Genomic DNA, 20624 nt, shown 5'->3' on the forward strand with positions numbered 1-20624 from the left:
CATAACTTTCAAGTCAAGTTACCCCAGGAAGGAGGAAGAAATATGTTCTTCATTTTACACTTGGTGGCAGTCATTGTAGATGCCATGTTTCCTGGTGAAAAATGATCATGCTCTGAACTCTGCATCTGCGATCTGGCAAAAGTTGTTGCTTTAAAAAAATCATTTCAATGAATAAAAATGGAGCTTACTGATTTCTGTGGATCCTGAGAGGAGCAATGGGGACAGGCATCTTGTCACCTCTCTTTCTCTCTTTGAATGTCCATCTGTAAAATGGGGACTATGAGTGACCTCAAAGAGAATGCTTGCTGAGCATTCTGGAATGTACTGTGCAGATGGCAAATATGACTCATTTTCGTACATGGCCCTTCCCCAGAGAGAAGGGCTGGCCAACAGTTTCCCTGAATCTTTGCAGGCATGGGCATCAATGAGCATTTATGAAGTGTTTAGAATTGTGCAGTATATCACTTGGTAGGCACATGCATTTGGTCTGAATCTTGATGAAGAAGTTTTTTAAAAAAACAAAACAAAACAAAAAAAACTTCTGTTTTCCTGGCATAATATTCTGAACAGCAGCAATGCAATCTGTTGTTTGTTTAGAAAAGATGGCAGAAGGGTGTATGTAGTGTGTGTGCATGTGTGTTTGTTTGTTGTGGAGGGATATCTGTTCACAGTCCAGTAAAAGAGTAATCCTACAACATAAAGTTACCTGAATTAGTTATTATCATTTGGGAAGACGTTGAGGTTTAGAATGAGTTAGTTAAAGCTATGCTCCCATGGTGGGCGTATAGCAGAGAAAATCCTCTCTTTAGCCCTCCCTCCCCAATGTGGGCATATGCGCACATGTGCACAGACACACACACATACAGACACACAGCAGAGGGGATTTTATCTCATGGTCTTCCCATAGTGAAGACCATGGCTTCAGCAGCCCTATCTTTTCCTTCCCCACCTCTCCTACTCCCTTTCATCTTGGAGGCTGGGCTTTGCTAGAGAGCAAGGGGAGCTTCTGAGCTGGTGGAATAATCGCCATAGCAACATGGCACTGAGTCCTGCCCCCAAAGGTCTCAGCCATGCTTGGCTTTGGTCTTAGCCCAAGTGAAGCAATATGAGGGTCTTTCCCACCTCTCACTTTGCATGGCCCAATCAATTGTGACTTTGAGCTACCTTTCAAACCCAGATAGACTCATACCCCTGGCCTCTGCATGCCTTTGTGAGTTGGCTTTTCTTTTTTCTCCATCAGTGCCAATTTATTTACATGTTTCAGATAATGAGCCAGTGTTCCCCAGTGTTGGGTTGGCAGCCACTTAATGTTGTGATTCAGGGCTCCTGGGAAGAGCTTCCTCTGAATAAACATTTCACCTAGAAGAGGAAGGGATGCTTGGAGGGCAAGAGTGGCAATTGTAGGGTAATGAAGCAAGTACTGGTGTTTCAGTTAGGAGATTGGGGTTCAAATCTATTTCCTGTAAACATCATAGAGCTGGAATCTGTGTGTGTGTGTGTGTGTGTGTATGTGTGCATGTGTGTGTTTTCTAACCAATAGTTGAACTACAGATACATGCAACAATATGGATGAATCCCAGTAATGCAATGGTGAATATGAAAAATAAGCTCCAGATTATCTATTTTATGATAAAATTCAACCTCAAGTAAAACTAAACAACATTGTTTAAGAATGCATGTATTGTGATTTAAAAAAAATGTGTGTGTGTGTGTGTAAAAGCACCATAAACATTTTGGCTATCATGGAAAAAATAATTTCATAGGAGAGGTGGATATAAATTATTATTAATGTGGAGTCCTTGGGTTGAATCATGAGTTTATGAATATTCAGTATTTTATTTAAATCACTTAGTTAATTAAAGCAAGAAGGACCATGCCTAGACAGTAATGATGGTAGGTCCTGAAGCAATGATTGTGGTTAGTCCAATTCCATACATTCGAGGACCACAAGATCAAAATCAAAGAAAAGATTTCTTAACTGTAGTTGTGGATGCAGGTTACCCATGCTCTCTGAACCTTAATTACATTACTTGCAAAATGAAGGGTTTGAGCTAACTTGTCTCATGGATCTGTGCTAGGTAGAATAGCAACGTGGTTGAGAGAGATTTTACAGCCAGATTGCCTGAGGTTAGTAGCTCAACTGTGTCACCTCAGCAGTGCAATAGGCCATTGTAATGTCAGCACTGCCTATGATTTTGTTATCGATATCACAGATGTTTCTGTATCACATTAAAATTTTTCAGGTACCTCAGAATATTATTTACAGTCATAATTCCTTCAAAATTGTAGTAGTTAGTGGACCTGCTTCTAGATCTTATTGCTGAATGAATTAATACAAGCACATATATTACCATATTATATGGTTTTATTTTGAAAACTATGTTATAATATACTTGATTTCCTTTGTAATCCTGTTTTTTCTGAGGTGGGTTCTGTAGATTTCACCAGAGAGCCAAAGGGACCTGTAGCTCAAAAAAGGTACACAACCTTTATAGAAAACTCAAAATTCTCCAAACACATAAACACACATACACACAGAGCGAGATACATAGTTCTGTTAAATTGATAGAATAACTTGGGTGGCCTGAGAAAGTTTGAATGTTTTTCCCATCCATTCCCCATAAGCTGTATTTTTGGTGTTCATCTTTCTTTTTGATAGGTGATCTGCATTTACTCCTTTGAAGATGAATAGCAAGATGGTATTTTTGACACTTTAAATACATGAAGAAGTGTGCTCATTACCTTTTCAGTTAAACTTCACAAAGGAAAACAATTCTTTTGAAAATGATCTAAATGTGCTAAAATATTTCCTTCAAGTTCTAAATCACTTGTGAAAACTCTTAAGAAAATTTTAGGACCTGAAGGTCTTTGGGTTATTTCTTCCCATCTAAAAATGTGGGTCAGGCAATGTGCAAAATGACACCCTCACAGCATTTCCTACAACACCCTCTTTTAAGAAAATGAACACACATGCCCCTGTGTGTTGCAATCCATCTAGGGAAGAATTTCTATGATTTCTACTTATGCTTTCTTATTCATTGACTTCACCCTGGGGACTTTGAATCCCAATTAGTTCTTATACAATTATTTACCTCCATGTAAGGTTTTAGTATAAATGTACAGCAGATGTGGTAGACACTAATTTGAGCCACATGCCGAGCAGTTTAGGAGGGATTTGTCAGGAGCCTATTTGTATGAAGGACCAAGGAGTCTTTGAGAAGAATGACTCTCAAATGAAGAGGAAATTGAGGCAATACATTATCTTGGTCCTGGGACAATAATCTGTTGTTAGAGGAGTGCCAATTTTCAGCAGAGAATGAAATATCACTTTCAGATTGTTCTTTGGCCATCTGGGACTGGAGCAGATCTCAGAGATGGTAAATATGACAGAGCTGGGTTACAGAAGAATCTCTGTAATTTTCTTGGAGCTACTTTCTAGCCTCTGTGGTGAATCTAACAGATGGTACAGCTTTTGGTTGTCTCACCATCCACCCCTTTTTCCCTGTGTAGCATCCTTTTGTGGGTAGCAGTCATTCTGCTTCCACCCCCTGAGTAAATCAGCATAATTTCATTTCCCGACCATAAATATTGGTTTCAAGGATGGGCGCAGGACAGAAGGTGACTCAGTCAAAGTGAAGCCCTGAACTTGTATTGGGTGGTAAGGGAAAAATGTCCTATTTCTTGGAAAAAGTGAAGTGTGGGCTTAACATCTGGATATGGTGCCCCATGGCGGAAGCCAGCCTGGGATGAAGGATGACTAGGAAGGAGGGGAGAGAGACAATGTGTTTGTGTGGAAGCAGAGCTAGAACCCTGACCACAACAGGCCTGAAGCGCTGTATTGCTGGATTTTTCTGGTACATAAACAATATAGTGCCTTTACTATTTAAACCACTTTTATTTATGTATCTTTTTGCTATCGGGAGCCAAAAGTGTTGCCTATTTTGGTCACTGAATTGTGGTGACGGGCATGTTAACTTCTAGAAAAGAAGAGGAGGAAGAGGCAAGATTAGAAAACCACAGTTAGTTGGATTCCTTAGCCTTGTAGCCCTCTGCAGAAGTTTGTTCATGAGATAATATTATTAATATCCCAATTTTTCAGATGAAAACACATATGCATTGAGAAATCTGCTGGTGAGTCTCATGGTCCCATATGAGTTACTATGTAAATTAAGAGTAGAAACCACTGTCTTTTGATTCTGTTCCCAACTCACACAGAGAGCACAAATTATTGTTGACTTTTAAGTACTTATTTGAAGTTTTAAGACCTGGAGGCATTCTACTAAATTCTTTCAGATTTGGGATATGTGTATGACTTAGGTCCCCCTGAAATTCACCCACAAAGAATAACTAGCTGATCTGGTGTTGACACTCTTTTATTGTCATTAGATGAAGATGACAGGGTATATATTATTGAAATAACTTCAACCCCCAATAGAAAAATTGTACTCATGCTCAAGCTCATGGAATTTCTCTGGCTGGCAAGAAGGTTAGACTATAATAATTGCAATTGTTTGTTGAGCGTGAGCTTTATGTTAGGCATTGTGTTAAGTGCTTTATATGCATTATCTCATTTAATCTTTACAAAAAGTTAAAAGGTTGTTACTATTATGCTGTTTTTCATACAACGCAACATTAGAAATGCAACAGGAATGTGACTTGGGGGTGCTGTTAAGAGGTTTACGGGGGTTAATAATCTCAGCCCTCTCTGGGGCATTAATACATTACCATTCAATATGATGAAAACCATCATGATGCCACTCAGGATATAAACAAGTCCCTGTAAAATGGTTTTATGTCATTCATGAACTGAAAATTGCTGTCTTAGATGCTGCCACTAATCTTTTTCTAAAATCTTCAGTGTTGGTCCTTTTGAGTTCGAATAACATTACAATTTTTGAAAATTTGCTTTCTGTATAGGAAATAAAATTAATTTTTCAAAATACAGTGTTATTTTATATTTGAAAGTAATTTCATTGAATACTTCATGCTTCATTTGTTGACAACTATATATAAGTGTCTATAAGAAGAGGGGCATTGCATTTCTGAATGATGGTGATGAAGAATCAATTTTTGTAACTGCATATCATTACATTTTTATTTTAAAGTTGGAATAATGGTTTTATAGTTCCAAGGTATTTTTAGATAAGGTTAATTATTCAGACCTTTTCATAAGAATAAACATGTATCTAAGACATGTTTAGTAAAACCCAATTATATGTCTTACAGCGAAGCTTTTTATAAAACATATTTCTTGAAGGTGAATGGTATTTCTGACTGAAATGGCTAAGCAATTAAAAATAAATTCCTTTGAAGGAAAATTTACCAATGGAGATTTGAAGCATTTGGGGGTAAAAGTGGTTAAGATGTTGCCAATTCAGGAGCTACTGGGCCTCATAGTACATCACTGGATATTGGCTGAACAAGGTTTTAAACTAGAAGTTTGCTTTTTCCTTAAGATATTTTCTTAGCTTGAGGACACCCTTTCTTCTGAGCGCTAGGTGTCATTCCCTCCGTCTTATGTTCTTCTTGGGTCAGGAGGACTTGTAAATATTTTTCTTCTTTCTGGTGATCCTTTGATTTCACATTCAAACCCGGCAAAACTGTATTGCATTCTTTCTTGCTTTACTTATCTAAAACCCAGACTGGGTCATTATTTCCCCATGAGTACATGAGGCTGCAATGTTGTATTTTGCCAGGAGGTTTCACCATCTCACACATGATTCATAACATCCTCAAGTTCAAGGTTTCAGGAAGAAATTAGATTCTAACTGATTTGATAAAGTTTTATAAACTTGAAAGTCTACTCTCAAATTTACTTAGAACAAGTATTATCTCATATCGTAAGAGTTTCTCATTTACAATAGCTACATTACTGAACGGTCAAAAGTGGACATTTTTCTAACAAATGGTATCAAATACAAACACATAATTAACTTATCTTAGCACTCCTCTCAAAGCGAGGCAGCTCCTGCCAATCTACGGAGCTTTGGAGACAGATAAACGAGAAGGCGAGGAGCAGCGGCTTCGCTGCCTGTGGTATCTCTTTCTCCATCCACATTCAGATAGAGTTTCTTCTCATCACCTTCAAATCCCCTTTAAGCTCCACTCTTACTCATCTCTAAACTTGATCCTCTGACAACTGATCCAGACACAGCTGCAGGAGGTGGGTACCTGTCTTCGCTGAAAGCTAGACTTGGCTTGTCCTAGTTCTTGTTTAGTGTGCTGCTTTCTCTACAACTGATCTGCAGTAAAAGAGAAAATGTCTGCACTCTACTTCCTGCATTCATGCTGGTACAGTGACATTTTCATGCAAAGACATGAAAATTATGTGGACTAAAATGAATTCTTGAAATAAGCATGCATGCCCCCTTCACCTAATCAATGTGGTGTTGGATAAAGACAGCAATCAGTCAGATCTAGGGAGGGAGTTAGATGAGTTGACCTGAAGGCCTTGCAATCCTGATTGTCTCTGAATCTAAAGACTGGAGGAGAATTGCACCAGCACTGAAAACCATGTGGCACAGCTATTGGTTGTATCCTTTCTTATCTTTACCACCTAAATTCAATTCAGAAGAAAGTCCTGTTTTACATTTTTACATCTTAATCTTCTTACTTCTCTCAATCTCTCTACCCTAGTCCAACTTTTTTTCACCTCTTGCTTTACCACAGCCTTCTAATCTGTATTTTTGCTTCTCCCTGGCTGCCTTCCAATCAGTACTACAGAGCATGGCCAGATGAAATTGGTGAAAATGAACTTCCAAATATGCTATCCCCTACAGGCACTTCTTATTGATCTTAGGATTAAAACTCACATTCTAAGCTGGATAGCAAGCAGCAAATGGTGTGATCCTGCTTTGAGGTTCTCACCACTACACCTCTGCCTACGGCTGGGAGCAAGGATTTCCAGAGTCCTCTTCCCTTCATGGTCCTGGGTTAGACATTGCCAATGACATGACCTGATTTGAGATTCTCAAGTGGTCATGGGGTTCAGACATGGGGTTGTCACACACTCAGAAGTTTCATGGACCTTTCTGGAAACTCCTACTCTGTGGTTGAAGTGGGCTTTACAGTCTTCCCTTTAAGTTCATCTTCCCATTCACCCTCCCAGACTCCAGGCCGAAGCTGCTGGCAACTGTTTCTCAGATTTCTTAGCCACATCTTTCTAGACTTGCACTTGTCTGCCTCTTCTCATATCCCTGAAAGTTCTACTTCCTATATGAAATCCTCACCTGCTTACCTCTCCTGCTCATTCTCTGATTCATTAATTTTGCTTTTCAGTTTGCTTCCCTTATTCCCATTTAGGCATCCTTTCACCAAATTAGCTTAACTTTTCTGTCTAAGTTGGAAGGTAGACCTCACTTTTTCAGAGGATTCTTCCTTGAAACCTAGAATTAGGTCTAGTCCCCCAATTATGTGTCCTCCTACCTTTATTTAGGATAAAGGTAGAACAACACATATCCTTTATTTGGGATCCCTTATGTAGGATATGATTCTCCTAAAGCGTGTCTTCTGTACAGGACCTTAAGCTCCATCAGAGCAGGGACTGAGTCTGTTTTTCTCAGGATCTAGTTCAGTGCTTGACACATAGTAGGCCCTCGATTCACATTTGTTGAGTGAATGAAGGAATGAACATGCTGGGCTTTTATAAATCTACCCCGTGGGTCTGCCTGAATAGATATAAAGCAGTCAGATGGATGTGATATAGACCTTGTTCTTCTTGATCTGACTTGTTTATCCAGGGACTCTCTTTCTCAATGATATATTTTCTCTTTAGCTCATTTCAGTTTGGGAGATCTATGTGATAACTTCAGCACCCTATTTTTAAACATATTCATGGTGATGAACACTTTTGATGGAGATGATTTAATTTTTTAAAATTTTGCCCTTTACTTGAAAAGCCTGAAGATATAAGCTCAGTAAAATATAATGAAAAGATCTGAAGTTCTCAACAGTGAAAATTAATAAAATGTCAAGCAGCACATAGATGGTGGTCTCATCTTGCCCTGCACGGACACATGCTTGTCCTGTGCTCAGGGACTTCCTCTTCCTAAGCAGTACTGTGTGTGTGGACTTTACCCATTTCATGACTGTGATGGATAACACTTCACACTTTAATATCATATAGCACACATTATAGCACCTGATCTTTTCGTAACTGACATTCTTTTCTCCACTATCTCCAAATAGAATTTTAATGGTTAATGTAACCCATTGGATGGTTCTCAGGAAAATTTTAGCCAAATATTTTTGCCTAACGACCTGAGCTATTGCTGTCATTTTCCACATCTTCTTGGTCTGGAAAGCCAGGCTTTCAGTGAGTGCTGAGCTATGGCATGGACATGTTAATAAATGCCAGGGTAGGAGACTGATGAATAAAGGAATGAGGCTGATGGCAGGGCATGGCTGGAAGCCAGAGAATGTCATCTCCCCTTCAAGGTAGGGGGTCCGAAATAGAGGGAACAGATCAAGATGAATGACCACCCGAGTAGTTCTTAGGCTTCTTTTTCCTTTTCCTATAGATTTTCTCTTCTTCCCCAATTTCCCAGTCTCATTTAATGTAAGGTACATATCATAACACACAACACTGAATAATCATGAATTTATCTCTTTCTCTTTAAAGTCCTTGAAAAATAGAGAATGTGCCCCAACAACTAGACATTTCAAACTGATGACCTTTTTCTTTCCGTCCTTCCTATGATTTTGTACCCCTCTGAAGGGCAGTAACTTTACAATCAATCCACTTTGATTGATTGATTTTAATTTTTTATCATGAATTTTTTGCACTAATTTTGTTTTTTAAATATTGCATTAAAATATTTATCTTGACTACTGAGTTTTCGGCACCCCTTAGATTTCAGTCTTGAGATGACTGCCTCATTTTAGTGCCAGCCATGCTAGCGTGGCAGGCAAGAATGTCCTTAGATGTGGATGGTCATGAAGCTGTCTGTGGCATCCTAGTTACATGTAATGATTTTCTTTCAAATTTAGAAACCTGGCTATTTTATGATATAACAAATTATTAGATATTGTTATGATGCTGTTTGTTTTATCCAGCTTGACATAATTATTTAATAGTAATCTTTAGAAATAGGGAACTGTTCATATTTCTCACGTGAATTTTAGACTTTTGGAAAAAATGCTGCGGCAAAGGGAATTGGGCTCATTTTTATGCTCATTTGTATTTAGGCAATCTATGAATCTCACCACATAGCTCGGCAGTTAGGCAAAGCGATACATATGGGCTGCTTAGATTGTATCGAGTGAAGCCTTTTATTTTCTGGGGTTCGTTTCTGTTGTTTTCGGAATGGAGCCTCCTGATGGCTCTGGGACCACTATGTCCAGCCTGTGGTGCTGTCCCACTGAAGTCAACAGCTCTGATTCAAAAGAAAATTAGCTGCAGGCATGCACAGACATGAAATGCAGCAAAGACTTAAACTGACACCAACTACATTGTGAATGGGGGAGAATGTTAGGGCCTATTTAAAGGCCAAAGCCTTTCACCGGGGACAGAAATGGCCAGGGAAAAGATGTGAAATCACTGTTAAAATTATTTTGTCCTCCTAGGAAACATTCAAATCAGTTGACAAAGAATGGCTGATGCTGAAATGACTTGCTGTCTCGGTGTGGAGTGGAAACATTCCTGCTAAATTTCACATTGCAGTGACACCAAAGCAAAGGACAGATCTCAAGACAACTTTTATTGAAATGGAAAACAGTAATTTTAACTAAAGAACAAGAGAAATGCCAACAGAAATCAGAGGACAATGTGCAAAACTCTATATACTGAGACACACAAATTAAAACAACCCAAATAAATGCCAAATGCACAAGAAAATAAATGTAACTTATCAGAGGTTAATGCCTTTTATGTTTTGTTCATATGGAAACTTGTTCTGCGGTTAAATAAAAAGGACTGGGGATCAGACAGGGCATGAGGCTTTTCTAATCCACATTGAGCCACTGACTCAATGTGACCTCAAGCAACTCTCTAGAGTGTGTTGGCCTCACTCAATCATATGTATATATAATATGTACTTGTACTCAGATAATAAAAAAGAGGGGAGTTAGTAGGCTTGTGAAATCTGCCATTATTTTTGGAGACCAATTATCACCTCTGGTAATTGCAGAGAAAGGGAACTAAGATGTGTTCAGATCTACAAGGGAGTAGATGTTCTCTTTTGGCTTTTGTTAGGACAGACAGTTCTTACAGAGCAGAGTGTTTACTGTGTGCATATTTCTGGCAAGGGTTTGGAGGATTAACTAGCCTGCTGATAGGAGAACAAACAGTTTAATCCTGCTGGAGCCCCTGCTACGGGGTGGGCTGTGCTCAAAACAGCAGGGAAGCCAGACTCCTCCCTCTTTTCTGTTTTAGTGCAACACATCCTGGACTCCATTGGCTTTCTAGATGTGTGGAATGGTTATTTTAGGGGACAGAGGACCTTTCACAGTATCCACCAAATCACAACAGAAGAGCCTGGTTACTTTGCTCAAGTATAAAGTCTGCCAAAATAGGCATTGCAGGGCCACAAAGACAATGTGCCTTCAGTCAATGGGCTCCAGCTTTGGTAAAGGGCTTGCAATTCCAGTCTAGGCCTGTGGCACTCCCTTTGTCTGGTAAGTCTCCCCCAAAACTCCCTGAGACTGGCTAAGAGCCAATGTGCCTGCACCTGCTCCCAGGGCACACTGTGCTCCTTTGCACAGTAGCACTTCCTTCCTTTCCATGACTTGAGAAAAGCCCTGATTGCAACTCATGGCCACTGTTCTGCATCCCAGTTTCTCACTCCCTTTCCTTTCTCCATTGTGCTCTAAAGCCGAGTCAAACTGATCTCTGGTTTATCATCTCATACACTCTTTGTTTATGTACATTATCTCTGGATGCTCTTTGTGGTGGGTAGAATTATTGAGCCCATTCTGCACCAATCCCTAGCCCCCACTCCTGTATCTGTACCTTTTTGCTATATAAATACACTTGCACTAAAGGTAGAATGTAGCTCCTGTCCCTTGGCCCCTTGAATTTGGCCTTGGTCGTGTGACTTGCCTTGGCCAGTGGCATATGGGCAGGAATGATAGTGTGCTGGTTCCACGTGAGTTCCAAGTCTTTCATGTTTCCATTTGTCCTTTTGTGCTTCTGCTATTGCCACGAGGAGAGCTTCTGCCATATAAGAGCTGCCTCTTTAGCCCAGACCACAGAATGAGATCATGTAGAGAGAGCCACTCCAGTCGAAGTGTAGACCTTCAGCAAGGGGCCCTCAGCCTCCATCGCCTGAGGCAGAGCTGCCCCTGCTGACCTGCAGATGCACAAGAAACAAGGGCTCTACCACTTCCTGAGGAAGTCCTCCTTGTCCTTTAGATTAGTTCAACAATTGTGGAAGACAGACAGTGTGGCAATTCCTCAAAGATCTAGAACCAGAAATACCATTTGACCCAGCAATCCCATTACTGGGTGTATACCCAAAGGAATAGAAATCATTATATTACAAAGATACATGCATGCAAATGCTCATTGCAGCACTATTTACAATAGCAAAGACATGGAATCAACCCAAATGCCCATCAATGATAGACTGGATAAAGAAAATGTGGTACTTGTACACCATGAGATACTATGCAGGCATAAAAAGGAATGCAGTTATGTCCTTTGCAGGGACATCAATGGAGCTGGAAGCCATTATGCTCAGCAAACTAATGCAGGAACAGAAAACCAAACACCACATGTTCTCACTTATAAGTGGGAGCTGAACAGTGAAAGCACATGGACACAGGGAGGGCAACAACACACACTGGGGCCTGTTGGGGGTGGGGATAGGGGTGGAGGGAGGGAGAGCATTAGGAAAAAGAGCTAATGCATGCTGGGCTTAATACCTAGGTGATGGGTTGATAGGTGCAGCAAACCACCATGGCACATGTTTACCTATGTAATAAACCTGCACATTCTGCAAATTTACCCCAGAACTTAAAAATTAAAGAAAATAAATTAAAAAAAAAGAACTAAGCAAAGAGAACTTCTTTCAGAATGAGTCTACTGGCATGCTACACTTTGGCCTTTCTTCCCATATGCTCCTATAACTTGGGGTGAGGTTTAGAAACTCTGCCACAGTACCTCCATCCTTATTAAATCTAAGATGGCAGTGTGTAACCCTTCCTCAAGATATCCTCACATTCCACACTCAATCACTAGTTGAGTCCTCTGTCTCTCCAAGGCCATGGAATGGCTGCAGTAGCCTCCTGTCTGGCTTCTCTGCTCCTGCTTCCCATGCCTCTCTACAGTGCTCTTCACAGAGTAGCCAAAGTCACCATTCTACAACTGAGCCCATTAGAGCATGCCTCCACTTCCGTCTCACCCTCATTTCCCACTCTTTTTTTAGCTTGTACTCTGTGCTTAACTATGATCTCCCTTTATTTCACTGAGCAAAAATTTACTGGGTCCTGACTTTGTAGTAAGGCACAAATTATAATCCCTATCATGAAAACTCTGCAACTTCTTACCTTCATGCCTACTAACACAGTTTTTCCTCTAATTCTTTCCTATTTACCCTTCAAGTCTCAGATTGGTTGTTTGTTCTGAGTTAAGTATCCTTGTTATATGTTCCATGGGCATTCTATTCATTCTTTATTTCTGTAAGTACATGTATTGCATACTTAATAAGGCACTTTCAAGTGCTGATTTGTTGTAATACCGCTGGTCTCTGAAATAATTTCTAATATATAGCTATAGATACATAGCCACTCATTCCAGTATGTAGATATATTGTCATGCTCTGAATGCTATTGTTTACTTTAAAACAATGAAAAGCAGAAAGGCAGACTGCACTGCACTATGGATTCTTGGCTAACGAAATTTAGCACCTCATGCCGTGTATGCTTTCAGCCAACAAGTGCTCTGCTACTGTATCCTGAATAAAGTGTGTTCTGCAATGCAGGCTGTTCATTTTGGCCTCCCTTTCCATCATTTATTTCACGCCTGGGAAACAGCCTTGACTTATAACAGTAACAAAAGGTGTGCAGGTGAAATGAAAGTTTTACATTAGTGGGAGGACTTCTCTTTTGACATTTTGCAGATCATGCACCTCAATGCAGCCTGGGAGCATTGATCAATAACTATATCAAAGGCAGTTGAAGTTAATATGGGTGAAGCCATGGCATGTCTTCAAGTGATTTAAAGAGAGATGCAGAATAATTGCCAATGTACCATGGCTGGAATGCATTTCCTTAGGAACTTTACTGAAATGACACTAAGCAGAAATGATCCGCTTAGTGCTCTCATTTATAGGATCACAACCCCTATTTCAGTAGGAATCTGCATTGAATCATCATTTCTTGGTTATGCCTTACTTTCTCCTACAAGTTCAAAAGCTAGGACCTCTCATGGCTCATATAAATAAATATTTATAGAATGAAAGACCAGGTAAGTCACATCCCCAGTACCTGTGGTGATATTGAGGACCCTTATCTGTCCAGTATCCTCTGGTCATGTCAGTATCATTGATCCCAAAAAATGGTTATAATTCTGAGTCTTCAATTTCATTGCACCAGGATACAACACAATCATGAATAGATCCTACAAATACACCTTTGGTTCTAAGTTTACTTTATTCTTAGGATACTACCAAGAGATCCTAAGTCACAGCAACAGTGGATTCTGCATCAGCACCATTACCTGTTTATTATCTAAAATCTCAGATCCTCCATCCATGAATCTCTCTTCCTTTGTGAGGGCTCACACATCCCGTGGCCCTTACATTTCTCCTCTGAAGCTGATGTTGAGGTAATTGAGTGCAGTGGTTGTGGTAGATCAAATTATTGGTCCCAATTTTTCCATCTTTTCTAATAAAATTATATATTTATGGCCTCATGATGATGGTCTGTCTCTTGGCTCTGGGCTCAGATATGTGAAGTGCTTCAGCCTATGGGTGTTAGCAAATGTGATATGAAAAGAAAAGAGGGATTTTCCGTGTGTGTGTGTGTGTGTCCAAATTTCCCCCTGCTATAAGAACACCAGTCGTATTAGATCAGGGGCTAAATCTACTCAGTATGACCTCATCTTAACTGATTCTGCAATGACCCTGTTTCCAAATAAGGTCACATTTTGAGGTACTGGGGGTCAGAACTCCAACACAGGAATTTTGAAGGGAACACAAGTCAACTGTCAACACTGCATGTTCAAAGTACCCTGAGAGGAGGTGCATGTGAAGGCAACTTACACTAATAACACATATAGAACTAGAACCCTCACTCTTCGAATATGTGGTCGTTTTTGTTGGCCTTTCTTCCTTCTCTTCCCTTTATCCCTCTTTCTTCTCTTCTACTCTCTCCTTTTTTTTCTCTTTCTCTCCTCCTCTCTTTTTTTTCCCCCTTCTTCTTCATCATCAATACTCTCTAGTTGTGTTATGTTTTATTGTTTATATAGCACTATTTCAAAAACTTACATTATATCATTGGGGTCTTCATCAAAACCCTGTGACTAGGCAGGTGGGTACATTTTCTCCATTTAACATAAAAGAAATATGAGGTTCCTGCTGGTTAATTGGCTTCTCTAAAGCTACCCTATTAGTGACTGTCAGAGGAGCCAGATTTCCAACTTCCATTCCAAAGTGCATTCTATTTCACCACATTCTTTGATTTGAAAAAGATTTTGCCCATAAGGGACCAGAGATACTGGAACCCTCAATACCTAGATAGACATCCACAAAGCAAAATGATGTGCTCTCCATTCTGTCCTCCCCATTCCTATAGACAAAGTTTATAGCAAGTAGTAGGAAGAGATTGTAGCAGGAACTTCCAAAGATTTGACCAAAGGGTTAAAAAAAGTGAAAAGACTTTTTAGAGCACAGGGAAGAAACCTTTTCCCAGTAAATCTGATGATATGCCTGTAATTAAGTCAAATAGGTTAAAGGCTTGTTATGCTAGCATTAACACGTAATTCATCCATTGAATTACAATGAGATTCATGTAAGGATTACACGTAAAATTCCATGTAATGAGATGTATTCATCATCAAAAGCTTTTTGCCCTTTAAGAAAATGTTACAATAATTATCCCATGAACTTGAAAAGTCAATAGAGGTGAAAACGCATGTCTTTTTATACCATCATTGTGATTGTATTTATATTGGCAAGGCCTAACCCTGCTGACATTTAACTTTCCAGGGAGAGAACCCGGGCTGCTCTCTCTCTTCTCATCTCACCCTTTCCTCTTGGGCCATCCAAGAGATGCTCTTTGCCCTCCGTCTCATCTCCCCTACGAGAGATACAGAAGCAAGAATCTTGTTTCCCAACTTACAAAACAGATAAGTTGGAATGTGATTACTCACTTTGCAAAAGGATTCACTAGAGACTTCCTTTAAAAACTCTCTTCCTTTTTTTAATTGCGATGTTTCTTAAAGTGAGGACTCAGTGGTATTTAGAATAAGGCCTTTAAAGATTATTATGCCTTTAGTGTAAATTCGAATTTGTGTATACATGTGTATTCTAGATTTATTGGTATAAAATATTACAACCCTTTAAGGATGCTTGTATAGAATTCAGTGATTTAAAAGTAGAGCTGAGTTTGGAGAAAGCTGCAACACAGATAGCCATTTAAAGAGCTGGGCTGTACACATAAAATATTATAATTCAGAAATAGAAGTAAGTTCTTTGCCCATGTGTCCAGAGCTATAAAAAGGGTAACTAAATGGCATCAGACAATGATTTTTGAGTCAATTAAAAAGTTTGGCTCTCCTTAGAATATATATGTATATCTATATATGTTGAATTTTGAAACATTCAACTTTTGTGTTTTATCCAAGAGAAAATGAAAGTATTAAAAGGTGAGTATAGATATGTTAAATTCATGTTATCTGAAAGGTGAGAAGAACATTAGATATGTTAAATCCAACATGTTAAAGGCCAGACTTAATAACATACAGGGAGGTTATTGGTATTTCAACACTAGGTTCTGACTTCTTCAACTTTAGCCACCATATGAATAAGGTTAGGTTGGCTAGGACCATTGACATATCCTATGAAAAAACCAGCAGAACCAGTCGAGGTTATTTTATTTTTCTTATGTTCATAAATGGTTTTAGGCAAGATCTGCCCAGCAAAGTGAAAAATTTCGAGTAATTTTGTGTAAATATACAAAATATTTCACAGCAGGAAAATAGCATTGAGAAAGAATTTGTCTTTTAAAAAAATGCACACATGCCTTGTTTAGAACATTCCGTGTGGGATTTAAATTAGTTATTTCAGCCATAAATTATCTTTTACCTATGACTGCTTAAGAAGATATCTGTCACTCACAGGCTTTTGCTTTCAGTCATGCTTAATAAAGAAGAGTGTCATCTGGAGTATTAGAATCTAATTTGATGTGTATCTTTAATGTATGTGATGTCTTAATTTTGTAAGGATCAGCAGGTACTTTTTACTGAGACTGCTATTATCTGAGGTAAATTTTCTAGTGTTCTTTCTGTACAGTCTAGTTTCTTTTATATAAAAGAGATAAGTCTTTATAATACTTTTATTTTCAGTACATGGAAGCTGATAGAAGATCTTATGTTCATAAGAATCAGAGAAGCCATTGCCAGAGATCACAAAGTCAGCTCTGAAGACTGAGGACAGTTGGCTGTCACGCTCTGTTTTCACAGAAGTTCCTTGAAGAAACTGTAGAGTTAGCAATGTGCCTATGACTAAAATAGTAGGTCTAGTAGTCACAGATTTTGTGAATGACCATTGGTATTCTTCTCTATTTAGCTGATTTTCTTCGCCAATAGCCTTTATTTTTATAGGAGAGAAAGAATGACTTATTTTTTAAAAAGAAATCTTCAGTCCAAACTTTACCTCCTTCTCCATCACAATTTGGTCAATTATTCACTAATTCATCCATTGATATCTCATTTATTCATTCAGCAAATATGTAATGTCTTGTGGCCATGCATCAGACATTTTTCTTTGTCCGGTAAAGAATGTAAAGAATAAAAATGAATCGCAGCCCCAGTTTTTTATTTTGCTTACAATATAATGAGGCAATAAATCAGATGGTTAAATAATCATAATGCAAGGTGAAAATGTGATGAGATTCATAAGAGTGGTTCATACAAAATAGTGTAGAGTTTTGGAGGGGATGGGAATTTCCATCTAGTTTCCAGGGAATTAGGAGAAGCTTTTTGAAGAACATGGAATGTGAATTAAGTTAGTTGGATTTCTATGATTAGACAGGAAAAGCATATTCCAGTAGACAAATAGCAATAACAATGGCATGAAAGATATGAAAATGGATACTATCCTTGGGAAATATTGAACAATTCAGCTTGCTTATGTTGGTAAATGCGAGGAGCCATTAAATGCCCTAAAGAGGTTGTAATTTATTTAGCAGGAAATGGTGTATCACTGAAAGTTTTAGAACATAATCATGCCATGATCACAGTAATAGCTAAGGAAGATTTATCTGGATAGAAATGGCATGGTTGGTGACTTGATGTATGTAGGGTGGGGAGAAGTGTTGAGATGAAAACCCAGAGCTTAAAAGATGCCAACATTTTGAGCCTGGGGCGCTGAGAGGATAAAATCATCATGAACTAAAATTGTGAAATTAGTTAGAAGATGGAACTGGGGCTAAGAGAAAGATGATGAATTGAGTTTGAGAATTTGTTAGCTAATTTATTCATTCAGAAACCTTCCCTAAGCACCTCCTAGACAGATACCCTTTAAATAATTATTTAAAATGTATCAGGAAAGGATATGTAAAAATGGTATTTTTGCAGCTCTAATGGACTGCTAAAACCTTTTTTAAAAATTGTATTTAGTAAATTTGGGGAACTTTGTTATAAGATTATGGTCTTCTTTCTCTTTTGGTGTTAGGATGTTGTTATATTAAGTGACAACGATACAACCAGGTAGCTTTAAAATATTTTTTAATTAAAAATTATTTTTAATTATTATAAGTTCATAACAGTTGAATATATTTCTGGGGTACATATCATGTTTTGATACAGGCCTACAATATGTAATGATCAAATCTGGGTAATTGGCATATCTATCCATCCCCTTAAGCATTTATCTTTCTTTGTATTAGGAACATTCTAATTCCACTCTTTTAGTTATTTTAAAATATACAATACATTATTAACTATAGTCACCCTATTGTGCTACTGAATACTAGATACTATTCATTCCATCTAACCGTATTTTTGTACCCATCAACCATCCTCACTTTATCCCCTGCCTTGATACCCTTCTGAACCTCTGGCAACCATCATTCCACTCTCTATTTCCATGAGTTCAATTTTTTTAAGCTACCACATATGAGTGAGAACATATGATATTTGTTTTTCTGTGCCTGGCTTATTTCACTTAACATAATGGCCTCCAGTTCCATCCATGTTGTTGCAAATGACAGGATCTCATTTTTTTATAGCTGAATAGTGTTCCATTGTGTATATACACCACATTTTCTTTATCCATTCATCCATTGATGGACACAGGTTGAGTCTATATCTTAGCTATTGTGAATAATGCTACAATAAACATGTAAGTGCAGCTATCTCTTTGATATGCTAATTTCCTTGCTTTTGGATATATACTCAGCAGTGGGATTGTTGGAACATATGGAAGTTTTATATTTAGGTTTTCAGGAACCTTTATACTGTTCTCTATAGTTCTGTACTAATTCACATTCCCAGAAGTGTACAAATGTTCTCCTTTCCCCATATCTTCACCAGCACTCATTATTTCCTGTCTTTTGGATAAGAGCCATTTTAAATGGATTGAGATGACACCTCATTGTAGCTTTGATTTGCAGTTCTCTGCTAATTAGTTATGTTGAGCATTTTTTCATGTATCTGTTTGCCATTTGTATGTCTTTTTTTGAAGAAATGTCTATTCAGATTATTATTTTTTGCCCGTATCTGTTGTGAGATAGCAGAGTTCCCAAATAGTCTTCACCCAGCTTCCCCTAATGTTAATAATATCTTACATGGTACATTTGTCATGGTCTGCATTCCATCTTGGGGTCCCCTGATAATCTGCTTACATTAAAAAAAATTTGTGTATAGTAAGATACGTTCTTTGTGGCATATATTTCTATGGATTTTGACAAATGCATGAAGTTATGTATTTACCAGTGCAGTACCATACAGGATGTTTCCATGGCCCCCTGAATTCCTTCATGCTATCCCTTTGTAGTCAACCCCTCTCCAACACTTAATCCCTGTCTACCACTCATCTGATTTCTATCCCTTTAGATTTGCCTTTTGAAGAATTTCATATGAATGGAATAATTCATTAATAGCCTTTTGATTTTGGCATCTTTCACTTTGAAAAATGCATTTAAGATTTATTTATGTTGTTGCATAGTCAATGGTTTGCTTCTTTTTATTTTTGAGTAGAGGAATAGAGACCATGTGTGGATTTAACACTGTTTATCCATTCTCCCGTTAAAGGACATCTGGGTTGTTTCCGGTTTTAGGCGGTTGTGAATAAAGCTGCTATAAATACTCTTACAGGTTTTTGTGTGAATGTATACTTTCAATTACTTGAGTAAATACGTGTGAGTGAGATTGCAGTTTGTGAAATATTATACATTCTAATACTAGCTATACTATCATTCTTATAGGCATATAGTGATAATTCATTGTGGTTTAATTTTGCATTTATCTAATTACCAATGATACTGAATAACTTTTTATATGCCTTTTTGCCATCTGCATCTCTTCTTTGGTGAAGTGTATATTTATATCTTTTGCCCATTTTTAAAAATTGGGTTGTTTTCTTATTGTTGAATTTTGAGAGATTTTTGTATATTCTAGATACAAGTCCTTTGTCAGATATGTTTTGCAAATATTTTGTCACACTCTGTGGCTTTTAAAAAATTTTCTTAAGATTGTCTTTTAAAGAGAAATCATTTCAACATTTGATAATGTTTTATTTATCATTTTTTCATTTTTTAGCTGGTGTTTTCGATGTTGTATCTCAATATTTTTTGCCTATCTCAAGATCACATGGATTTTCCACGTTTTTTTTTCTAGAAGTTTGCAAAGGGAATCATTCTCCAAGAAAACATGACAAATTAAATGTGCATTCACATAACAAAAGGGTTTTAAAATAGCTGAAAGAAAAAATATATCTGAATGGTAAGAGTTTAAAAATCCACAATTATTCTTGGAGACATTAGCACCCTTTTACAGTAATTGAAAAAAACAAATAGGTAGAAAATCAGGAAGGATGTGGATAACCCAAGCAGCACTATCAACCTGTTTGTTCTGATACTCATTTCTAGAAGACTATCCAACAGCAGGAGAATATCTTCTCAAATGCATGTGGAAAATTCATCAAGATAGACTATATTCTGGGTTATAAAATTAAAAATAATTGAAATAATATAAAGTATGTTCTTGGACTTACTGGAGTTAAACTGGAAGCCAATAACAGAAAGTTATTTGAAAATATTCCAATATTTGGAAATTAAACCACATATTTTTAAATAGTGCATGAAATAAAGAAAAAGTCACCAGGGAAATAAAAAATATTTTTAACTGAAACAAATAAGAGATGGAACAAATAGAAGATAGCTCTTGGATACTCCCTTCTGGTTTTTGTCCCTCTCCACCCTTGATTTTTTTTTTTGTCTTTGTGTTTCAATTTGGGTGATTT

At 37.9% G+C, this 20624-nt stretch overlaps 1 long non-coding RNA gene across 2 annotated transcripts in view; it reads left to right on the top strand.

The window, feature by feature from the left end:
- LOC112134636 (uncharacterized) overlaps nt 1-9853 on the top strand; it is a 299572-nt gene extending 289719 nt beyond the window's left edge. For both annotated transcript variants that reach the window (XR_008509231.2, XR_008509229.2), the window contains one exon: nt 9565-9853. This is a non-coding gene — a long non-coding RNA (uncharacterized LOC112134636). The remainder of the gene's footprint in view (nt 1-9564) is intronic.
- Nucleotides 9854-20624: the final 10771 nt, after the last annotated feature.

This window comes from Pongo abelii, chromosome 7 (assembly GCF_028885655.2).
Source record: "Pongo abelii isolate AG06213 chromosome 7, NHGRI_mPonAbe1-v2.0_pri, whole genome shotgun sequence".
In the NCBI taxonomy this organism is placed as follows: Eukaryota; Metazoa; Chordata; class Mammalia; order Primates; family Hominidae; genus Pongo; species Pongo abelii.